This window comes from Arachis hypogaea, chromosome 12 (assembly GCF_003086295.3).
Source record: "Arachis hypogaea cultivar Tifrunner chromosome 12, arahy.Tifrunner.gnm2.J5K5, whole genome shotgun sequence".
NCBI classification, from domain to species: Eukaryota; Viridiplantae; Streptophyta; class Magnoliopsida; order Fabales; family Fabaceae; genus Arachis; species Arachis hypogaea.
This window is the reverse complement of record NC_092047.1, coordinates 37,093,717-37,103,961: the sequence shown is the minus strand read 5'-3', so window position 1 is coordinate 37,103,961 and position 10,245 is coordinate 37,093,717. Positions and strand designations below refer to the sequence as shown.

The following is a 10,245-nucleotide window of genomic DNA, read 5'->3' as shown; positions in this document are numbered from 1 at the left end:
GCCCAGCACTCGCGAGTTTGAAGCTCGTCACAGTCATTCAGTCATTGAATCCTACTCGGAATACCACAGACAAGGTTTAGACTTTTCGGATTCTCTTGAATGCCGCCATCATTCTAGCTTACGCCACGAAGATTCTGGTTAGGAGATCTAAGAGATATTCATTCTAGCTTATTTCATGTAGAACGGAAGTGTTTGTCAGGCACGCGTTCATAAGGGAGAAGGATGATGAGCGTCACACATAATCATCACCTTCATCATGTTCTTGGGTGCGAATGGATATCTTAGAAGCGAAATAAGAAGAATTGAATAGAAAATAGTAGCACTTTGCATTAATCTTTGAGGAACAGCAGAGCTTCACACCTTAAGCTATGGAGTGAAGAAACTCTACCGTTAAAAATACATAAGTGAAAGGTCCAGGAATGGCCGTGTGGCCAGCCCCCATGGTCTAAGAACAATGCGTTCAAAGATGCCTAATACAATAGTAAGAGGTCCTATTTATAATAAACTAGCTACTAGGGTTTACATGAGTAAGTATTTGATGTATAAATCCACTTCCGGGGCCCACTTGGTGTGTGTTTGGGCTGAGCTTAAGTGTTGCACGTGCAGAGGCCATTTGTGGAGTTGAACGCCAGTTTTTGTGCCAGTTTGGGCGTTCAACTCTGGTTTTGGATCCTTTTCTGGCGCTGGACGCCAAATTTGGGCAAAAGGCTGGCGTTGAACGCCAGTTTACGTCGTCAATTCTTGGCCAAAGTATGGACTATTATATATTGCTGGAAAGCCCTGGATGTCTACTTTCCAACGCAATTGGAAGCGCGCCATGTCGAGTTCTGTAGCTCCAGAAATTCCACTTTGAGTGCAGGGAGGTCAGAATCCAACAGCATCAGCAGTCCTTCTTCAACCTCTGAATCTGATTTTTGCTCAAGTCCCTCAATTTCAGCCAGAAAATACCTGAAATCATAGAAAAACACACAAACTCATAGTAAAGTCCAGAAATGTGAATTTAACATAAAAACTAATGAAAACATCCCTAAAAGTAACTAGATCCTACTAAAAACATACTAAAAACAATGTCAAAAAGCGTATAAATTATCCGCTCATCACAACACCAAACTTAAATTGTTGCTTGTCCCCAAGCAACTGAAAATCAAATAGGATAAAAAGAAGAGAATATACTATAAATTCCAAACTATCAATGAAACATAGCTGCAATCATATGAGCGGGACTTATAGCTTTTTGCTTCTTGAATAGTTTTGGCATCTCACTTCATCCATTGAGGTTCAGAATGATTGGCATCTATAGGAACTCAGATTTCAGATAGTGTTATTGACTCTCCTAGTTCAGTATGATGATTCTTGAACACAGCTTCTTTATGAGTCTTGGCCGTGGCCCTAAGCACTTTGTTTTCCAGTATTACCACCGGATACATAAATGCCACAGACACATAATTGGGTGAACCTTTTCAGATTGTGACTCAGCTTTGCTAAAGTCCCCAATTAGAGGTGTCCAAGGTTCTTAAGCACACTCTTTGTTTTTGCTTTGGACCTTGACTTTAACCGCTCAGTCTCAAGTTTTCACTTGACACCTATACGCCACAAGCACATGGTTAGGGACAGCTTGGTTTAGCCGCTTAGACCAGGATTTTATTCCTTTTAGGCCCTCCTATCCACTGATGCTCAAAGCCTTGGGATCCTTTTTATTTGCCCTTGCCTTTTGGTTTTAAGGGTTATTGGCTTTTTCTGCTTGCTTTTTCTTTTTCTTTCTATTTTTTTTCGCCTATTTTTTTATTTTTTTATTTTTTTTTCTGCAAGCTTTGTTCTTTGCTACTTTTTCTTGCTTCAAGAATCATTTTTATGATTTTTCAGATTATCAAATAACATGTCTCCTAGTCATCATTCTTTCAAGAGCCAACATATTTAACATTCTTAAACAACAACTTCAAAAGACATATGCACTGTTCAAGCATACATTCAGAAAACAAGAAGCATTGTCACCACATCAATATAATTAAACTAAGTTCAAGGATAGATTCGAAACTCATGTACTTCTTGTTCTTTTGAACATTTTTCATTTAAGAGAGGTGATGGATTCATAGGACATTCATAACTTTAAGACATAGTCACTACTACTAATGATCATGTAATGAAGACACAAACACAGATAAGTACATAGAAAGCGAAAAACAGAAGAAGTAAGAGCAAGGAATGAATCCACCTTAGTGATGGTGGCATTTCCTTCTTGAGGAACCAATGATGTCCTTGAGCTCTTCTATGTCTCTTCCTTGTCTTTGCTGCTCCTCCTTCATTGCTTTTAGATCTTCTCTGATTTCATGAAGGATGATGGAGTGCTCTTGATGTTCCACCCTTAGTTGCTTCCAATAATTGTGTGGAAGAAAATGTATCCCCTGAGGTATCTCAAGGATCTCTTGATTTGTAGTCAAATGTTCTACCACTGAGCTATAGACCCTTGATGGAAGCTTTTGTCTTCCCTTTCCTTTTTCTAGAGGCTTCTCTGGCCTTAGGTGCCATCAATGGTTATGGAAAAAACAAAAAAGCTATGCTTTTTACCACACCAAACTTAGAATGTTGCTCGCCCTCGAGCAAAAGAAGAAGGAATAGAAGAAGAAGAAGATATGGAGGAGATGGAGGGATGTGTGTATGGATGTGAGTGGTGGATGGAAAACAGAAGGGATGGTCATGAATGGAGAAATAGAGGGTGAGGTGGGTGGGGATCCTGTGAGATTCACAGATCCTGAGATGATCCTGTGGGTCCACAGATCCTGAGATGATCCTGTGGGGTCCACAGATCTTGAGGTGTCAAGGCATTTACATCCCTGCACCAATTTAGGCATGCAAAATGCCCTTGCACACAACTCTGGGCGTTCAGCGCCAGGTTGGTGCCCATTTTGGGCGTTCAACGCCCATTTGTTGCCATTTCTTGCGTTGAACGCCAGAACCATGCTTGTTCTGGGCGTTCAGCGCCAGGATGCTCCCATTCTGGGCGTTCAGCGCCAGAACTATGCTCTGTTCTGGCGTTTGAACGCCAGACAGATGCTCCTCCAGGGTGTGATTTTTCTTCTGCTGTTTTTGATTCCGTTTTTGATTTTTTTTTTTGTTTATTTTGTGACTCCACATGATCATGAACCTAAGAAAACATGAAAAACAACAAAAATAAGAATTAGATAAACATTGGGTTGCCTCCCAACAAGCGCTTCTTTAATGTCAATAGCTTGACAGTGGGCTCTCATGGAGCCTCACAGATGTGCAGAGCTTTGTTGAGGCTCTCCAACACCAAACTTAGAGTTTGGATATGGGAGTTCAACACCAAACTTAGAGTTTGGTTGTGGCCTCCCAATACCAAACTTAGAGTTTGATTGTGGGGGCTCTGGTTGACTCTGCTTTGAGAGAAGCTTTTTCTGCTTCCTTTCCATGGTTGCAGAGGGAGATCCTTGAGTTTTAAACACAAGGGAGTTCTCATTCCATTGAAGGACTATTTCACCTCTGTCAACATCAATCACTGCTCTTGCTGTGGCCAGGAAAGGTCTTCCTAGGATGATGGATTCATCCTTCTCCTTTCCAGTATCCAGGACTATGAAATCAGTAGGTATGTAAAGGCCCTCAACCTTTACTAATACATCTTCTACTTGTCCATAAGCCTGTTTTCTTGAGCTGTCTGCCATCTCTAGTGAGATTTTAGCAGCTTGCACCCCATAGATTCCCAGTTTCTCTATTACAGAGAGGGGCATGAGGTTTATTCCTGAACCAAGGTCACACAGAGCCTTTAAAATCATGGTGCCTATGGTACAGGGTATTATGAACTTTCCAGGATCCTGTCTCTTCTGAGGTAATATCAGTTGATCCAGATCACTTAGTTCATTGATGAACAAGGGAGGTTCAACTTCCCAAGTATCAATGCCAAATAATTTGGCATTCAGCTTCATGATTGAACCAAGAAACTTGGCAGTTTGCTCTTCAGTGACATCCTCATTCTCTTCAGAAGAGGAATATTCATCAGAGCTCATGAAGGGCATAAGGAGGTTCAATGGAATCTCTATGGTCTCTAGATGAGCCTCAGAGTCCTTTGGTTCCTCAGAGGGAAGCTCCTTATTGATCACTGGACGTCCCAGGAGGTCTTCCTCCTTGGGATTCACGTCCTCTCCTCTCCTCACAGGTTCGGCCATGGCACTTATGTCAATGGCCTTGCACTCTCCTTTTGGGTTCTCTTCTGTATTACTTGGGAGAGTACTAGGAGGGATTTCAGTGATCCTTTTACTCAGCTAGCCCACTTGTGCTTCCAAATTTCTAATGGAAGACCTTGTTTCATTCATGAAACTTACAGTGGCCTTAGATAGATCAGAGACTAGATTTGCTAAATTAGAAGCATTTTGTTCAGAGTTCTCTGTCTGTTGCTGAGTGGATGATGGAAAAGGCTTGCTATTGCTAAACCTGTTTCTTCCACCATTATTAAAGCCTTGTTGGGGCTTTTGATCCTTCCATGAGAAATTTGGATGATTTCTCCATGTTGATTTATAGGTGTTTCCATAAGGTTCACCTAAGTAATTTACCTCTGCTATTGCAGGGTTCTCAGGATCATAAGCTTCTTCTTCAGAAGATGCCTCTTGAGTACTGTTGGATGCAGCTTGCATTCCATGCAGACTCTGAGAAATCATATTGACTTGCTGAGTCAATATTTTATTCTGAGCCAATATGGCATTCAGAGTATCAACCTCAAGAACTCCCTTCTTCATAGGCGTCCCATTACTCACAGGATTCCTTTTAGAAGTGTACATGAACTGGTTATTAGCAACCATGTCAATGAGTTCTTGAGCTTCTGCAGGCGTTTTCTTTAGGTGAATGGATCCACCTGAAGAAGTGTCTAGTGACATCTTTGATGGCTCAGATAAACCATCATAGAATATATCCAGGATGGTCCATTCTGAAAGCATGTCAGAAGGACACTTCTTGGTCAACTGTTTGTATCTTTCCCAAGCTTCATAGAGGGATTCACCTTCTTTCTGTCTGAAGGTTTGAACATCAGCTCTAAGCTTGCTCAGCTTTTGAGGAGGAAAGTACTTGGCTAAGAAAGCCGTGACCAGCTTATCCCAAGAGTTCAGGCTGTCTTTGGGTTGAGAATCCAACCATAATCTAGCTCTGTCTCTTACAGCAAAAGGGAAAAGCATAAGCCTGTAGACTTCAGGATCTACTCCATTAGTCTTAACAGTATCACATATCTGCAAGAATTCAGTTAAGAACTGAAAAGGATCTTCAGATGGAAGTCCATGAAACTTGCAGTTCTGCTGCATCAGAGAAACTAATTGAGGTTTCAGCTCAAAGTTGTTTGCTCCAATGGCAGGAATGGAGATGCTTCTTCCATGTAAATTGGAATTAGGTGTAGTAAAGTCACCAAGCATCTTCCTTACATTATTATTATTTTCGGCTGCCATCTCCTTTTCCTGTTCGAAAATTTCTGAAAGGTTTTCTCTAGATTGTTGTATTTTAGCTTCTCTTAATTTTCTCTTTAGAGTCCTTTCAGGTTCTGGATCTGCTTCCACAAGAATGTTCTTATCCTTGCTCCTGCTCATATGACAAAGAAGAAGGCACAGAAAAATAATAATAATAATAGAGATCCTTTATACCACAGTATAGGGATCCCTTTGTGAGTGGAAGAAAAGAGGGGGAGACAAAGAATGTGATGTAAAGGAGGAAACACAACTGTACGGATGGAAGAGATGTGAGATGAGATGTTAGGATATGAATGAATAAATAGAATAGGATGAGAGAGAGAGAGGGAATTTTCGAAAATTATTTTTGAAAAGGAGTTAGTGATTTTTGAAAATTGGTTTTTGAAAATGTGTTAGTAATTTTCGAAAATTTTTTTTTGAAATCAAAAATAAAAATAATTAGTTAATTAAAAAGGAAATTTTTGAAAAAGAGGGAAGATATTTTCGAAAATGAGAGAGAGAGAGTTAGTTAGGTGGTTTTGAAAAAATTAAGAAACAAACAAAAAGTTAGTTAGTTGGTTGAAACAAATTTTAAAAAGATGAGAAGTTAGGAAGTTAGAAAGGATATTTTGAAAAGTTATTTTTGAAAAAGATAAGATAAGAAGATATTTTTGAAAAGATATGATAGGAATTAGTTTTGAAAAAGATTTGATTTTTAAAATCACAATTAATGACTTGATTCATAAGAAATCACAAGATATGATTCTAGAACTTAAAGTTTGAATCTTTCTTAACAAGCAAGTAACAAACTTCAAATTTTTAAATCAAAACATTAATTGTTTATGTTATTTTCGAAAATTTGGTATAAAAATAAGAAAAAGATTTTTGAAAAATATTTTTGGAATTTTCGAAAATAACTAATTATTTTGAAAAAGATTTGATTTTTGAAAAAGATTTTGAAAAAGATAAGATTTTCAAATTGAAAATTTGATTTGACTCATGAGAAACAATTTGATTTTCAAAAATTTTTGAAAAAGTCAATCCAAATTTTCGAATTTGAGGAGAGAAAAAGGGAAAGATATTTTTTGATTTTTGAAATTTTTATGAAAAACATGAAAATTATGCAATGCATGAAATTTTTAAATCAAAACAATGAATGCATGTATGAATGAGATGAATGTCAAGATGAACATCAAGAACATATTTTTGAAAAATTTTTGATGCAAAGAAAACATGTAAGACACCAAACTTAGAAATCTTTAATGCTTAGGCACTAAGAATTCAAGAATGCATATGAAAAACACTATACAACACAAAACAAAAAATCATCAAGATCAAGCAAGAAGACTTACCAAGAACAACTTGAAGATCATGAAGAACACTATGAATGCATGATATTTTCGAAAAATGCAAGATGCATATGCAATTGACACCAAACTTATAACATGACTCAAGACTCAAACAAGAAACAGAAAAATATTTTTGATTTTTATGATTTTCTAATTTTTTTTGGATTTTTCGAAAATTATATGAAAATTAAAAAATAAGGATTCCAAAATTTTTAATATGAATTCCAGGAATCTTGCCATGTTAGTGTTAAAGCTCCAATCAAAGGATCAGGCATGGCTTAATAGCCAGCCAAGCTTCAACATATAATTACATGGACTGGAGTGATTAGTTGAATACCAATCCCAAAGCAGTTTGGGTATGGCTTTACAGCCAGATAGGATTCAACATGTTTCATGAAACACTAGAATTCATTCTTAAAAATCCTGAAGAAAAATATATTTTTGAAAACATTTTTTTTTCAAAAACAAAGAAGAAAATTTTGAAAGGTTTTTGAAAACTTTTTTGAAAACTAAAACAAAAAGAAAATTACCTAATCTGAGCAACAGGATGAACCGTCAGTTGTCCAAACTCAAACAATCCCCGGCAACGGCGCCAAAAACTTGATGCACGAAATTGTGATGTCACATTCATAATTTGTCACAACTTCGATACAACTAACCAGCAAGTGCACTGGGTCGTCCAAGTAATACCTTACGTGAGTAAGGGTCGAATCCCACGGAGATTGTTGAATATAAATGGATAATGGTGTTTTTGAATAATAAATAATAGAATAGGGATAGAGGTACTTATGTAAATCATTGATAGGAATTTCAGATAAGCGAATGGGGGTGCTTTCGTTCCTCTGAACCTCTGCTTTCCTGCTATCTTCATCCAATCTGTCTTACTCCTTTCCATGGCTGGCTTTATGCAAGGGCATCACCGTTGTCAGTGGCTACATCCCCTCCTCTCAGTGAAAGATATGCTCACATGCTCTGTCACAGCACGGCCAATCATCTGTCGGTTCTCGATTATGCTGGAATAGGATTCACCCTCCTTTTGCGTCTGTCACTAACGCCCAGCACTCGCGAGTTTGAAGCTCGTCACAGTCATTCAGTCATTGAATCCTACTCGGAATACCACAGACAAGGTTTAGACTTTCCGGATTCTCTTGAATGCCGCCATCATTCTAGCTTACGCCACGAAGATTCTGGTTAGGAGATCTAAGAGATATTCATTCTAGCTTATTTCATGTAGAACGGAAGTGTTTGTCAGGCACACGTTCATAAGGGAGAAGGATGATGAGCGTCACACATAATCATCACCTTCATCATGTTCTTGGGTGCGAATGGATATCTTAGAAGCGAAATAAGAAGAATTGAATAGAAAATAGTAGTACTTTGCATTAATCTTTGAGGAACAGCAGAGCTTCACACCTTAATCTATGGAGTGTAGAAACTCTACCGTTAAAAATACATAAGTGAAAGGTCCAGGCATGGCCGTGTGGCCAGCCCCCATGGTCTAAGAACAATGCGTTCAAAGATGCCTAATACAATAGTAAGAGGTCCTATTTATAATAAACTAGCTACTAGGGTTTACATGAGTAAGTATTTGATGTATAAATCCACTTCCGGGGCCCACTTGGTGTGTGTTTGGGCTGAGCTTAAGTGTTGCACGTGCAGAGGCCATTTGTGGAGTTGAACGCCAGTTTTTGTGCCAGTTTGGGCGTTCAACGCTGGTTTTGGATCCTTTTCTGGCGCTGGACGCCAGATTTGGGCAGAAGGCTGGCGTTGAACGCCAGTTTACGTCGTCAATTCTTGGCCAAAGTATGGACTATTATATATTGCTGGAAAGCCCTGGATGTCTACTTTCCAACGCAATTGGAAGCGCGCCATTTCGAGTTCTGTAGCTCCATAAATTCCACTTTGAGTGCAGGGAGGTCAGAATCCAACAGCATCAGCAGTCCTTCTTCAACCTCTGAATCTGATTTTTGCTCAAGTCCCTCAATTTCAGCCAGAAAATACCTGAAATCACAGAAAAACACACAAACTCATAGTAAAGTCCAGAAATGTGAATTTAACATAAAAACTAATGAAAACATCCCTAAAAGTAACTAGATCCTACTAAAAACATACTAAAAACAATGTCAAAAAGCGTATAAATTATCCGCTCATCAATACGCACAGGTGGCCGCACATGCCTTCATTAAAATAGTACGTGACTCGCAATTTTGGTGGTTTAGAAGCCCATTTCTGAAGCCATTTAGCTCATAATGAAGGGAGAATGAAGAGGAGACCATAGCATAACATTAAGGTAGCTTAGGAGTAGTGGTAGGAAGCTATAGTATAGTTTTTCTTTAAGTTTTTCATCATCTCTATTAGGGTTTCTACTAGGGTTTTACATTCAAGTACCATTTCTATTTTTGATCTTGGATTTTGCTAGCTTCCATTGTAAGTATCTCTTTGTTACTACTCTTTATAGCTACTTTGTTCTTACTCTTGCTTATATTTCAAGTTATAGTTCAATTTTACTTCTCTTTTGTAATTTTAATTTCTTGTTGATGAATTTGATGATTAATGATTGCTACATGCTTTCTTGAGATGTTATTGTTGATTGAGATCATTTGTTACTTTTGGTTTCAAGCATTTTCTCATTTTTCCCATGTTTAGAGTTTTTGCCCACCAAGTGTTTGACAAAATGTCAATTATGATTTTGGGCTACCTCTCTATCTCTTGGCTTGGGGAAAGTGAGCAATTGGGTTCCTAGAGTTGCAATGTCCAACATTTAGTGTCAATTCTTGGATTGTTAATTGTTCTTGTTCCCACTAACGCTAATTCGTTGCTAAGGCAATTAACAAGCAATTTAGGATTTGTGGGTTAAGAACACTTATGCTCATTTAACTTACTCTCCGATGTGAGGGTTGATCAAGTGGGATTAATCCATTCTAATTGTCATAGTTGTAGTTCCAACAAGGAAAGGACCCTTAGCTCATTCCAAGCCAAGATACCTTTTATGCTTTAAATCTTACATACACACTAACACTAATTCCTTTTATACCTTACTTGTCTATATTGCATAGTTAGTTCGTTAATTCCTTTATTAGTTCGTTTATCATATTTTTGCGTGTTCTTTTATTGCTTTATATGTTTATTCCTTCATTGAAAACCCCATGAGCTTCACAACCGAAATTGTACACTCATTGGTCTCAAGTGTCCTTGGGAGACGACCCGGGAATTAAAAACTCCCGGAATTGAACTGGTTTTAGATAGTGACATCTTTGAATTCAAACTTTGACTGTGAGCATTACTTTTTGGTTTAGTCTATGGTTGCAACGAGACTTTATTTTGGAGAAAATCTAAACCGACGGTAGCGCAAGCATCAACGACACCAGTGTTAAACGGTTGCACGGAAAAGAAGTTATGTTAGTCAAAGTTTCTTGGAGTCGAGCCAGAATAGAGGAGCATACATGGGAACTCGAATC

At 38.2% G+C, this 10,245-nt stretch overlaps 1 non-coding gene across 1 annotated transcript; it reads left to right on the top strand.

The window, feature by feature from the left end:
* Positions 1-4,937: 4,937 nt before the first annotated feature.
* Positions 4,938-5,045, top strand: LOC112731205 (small nucleolar RNA R71). The gene has a single exon (XR_003166993.1). It is a non-coding gene; the product is annotated as a small nucleolar RNA R71 (small nucleolar RNA).
* The last annotated feature ends 5,200 nt before the right edge of the window (positions 5,046-10,245 follow it).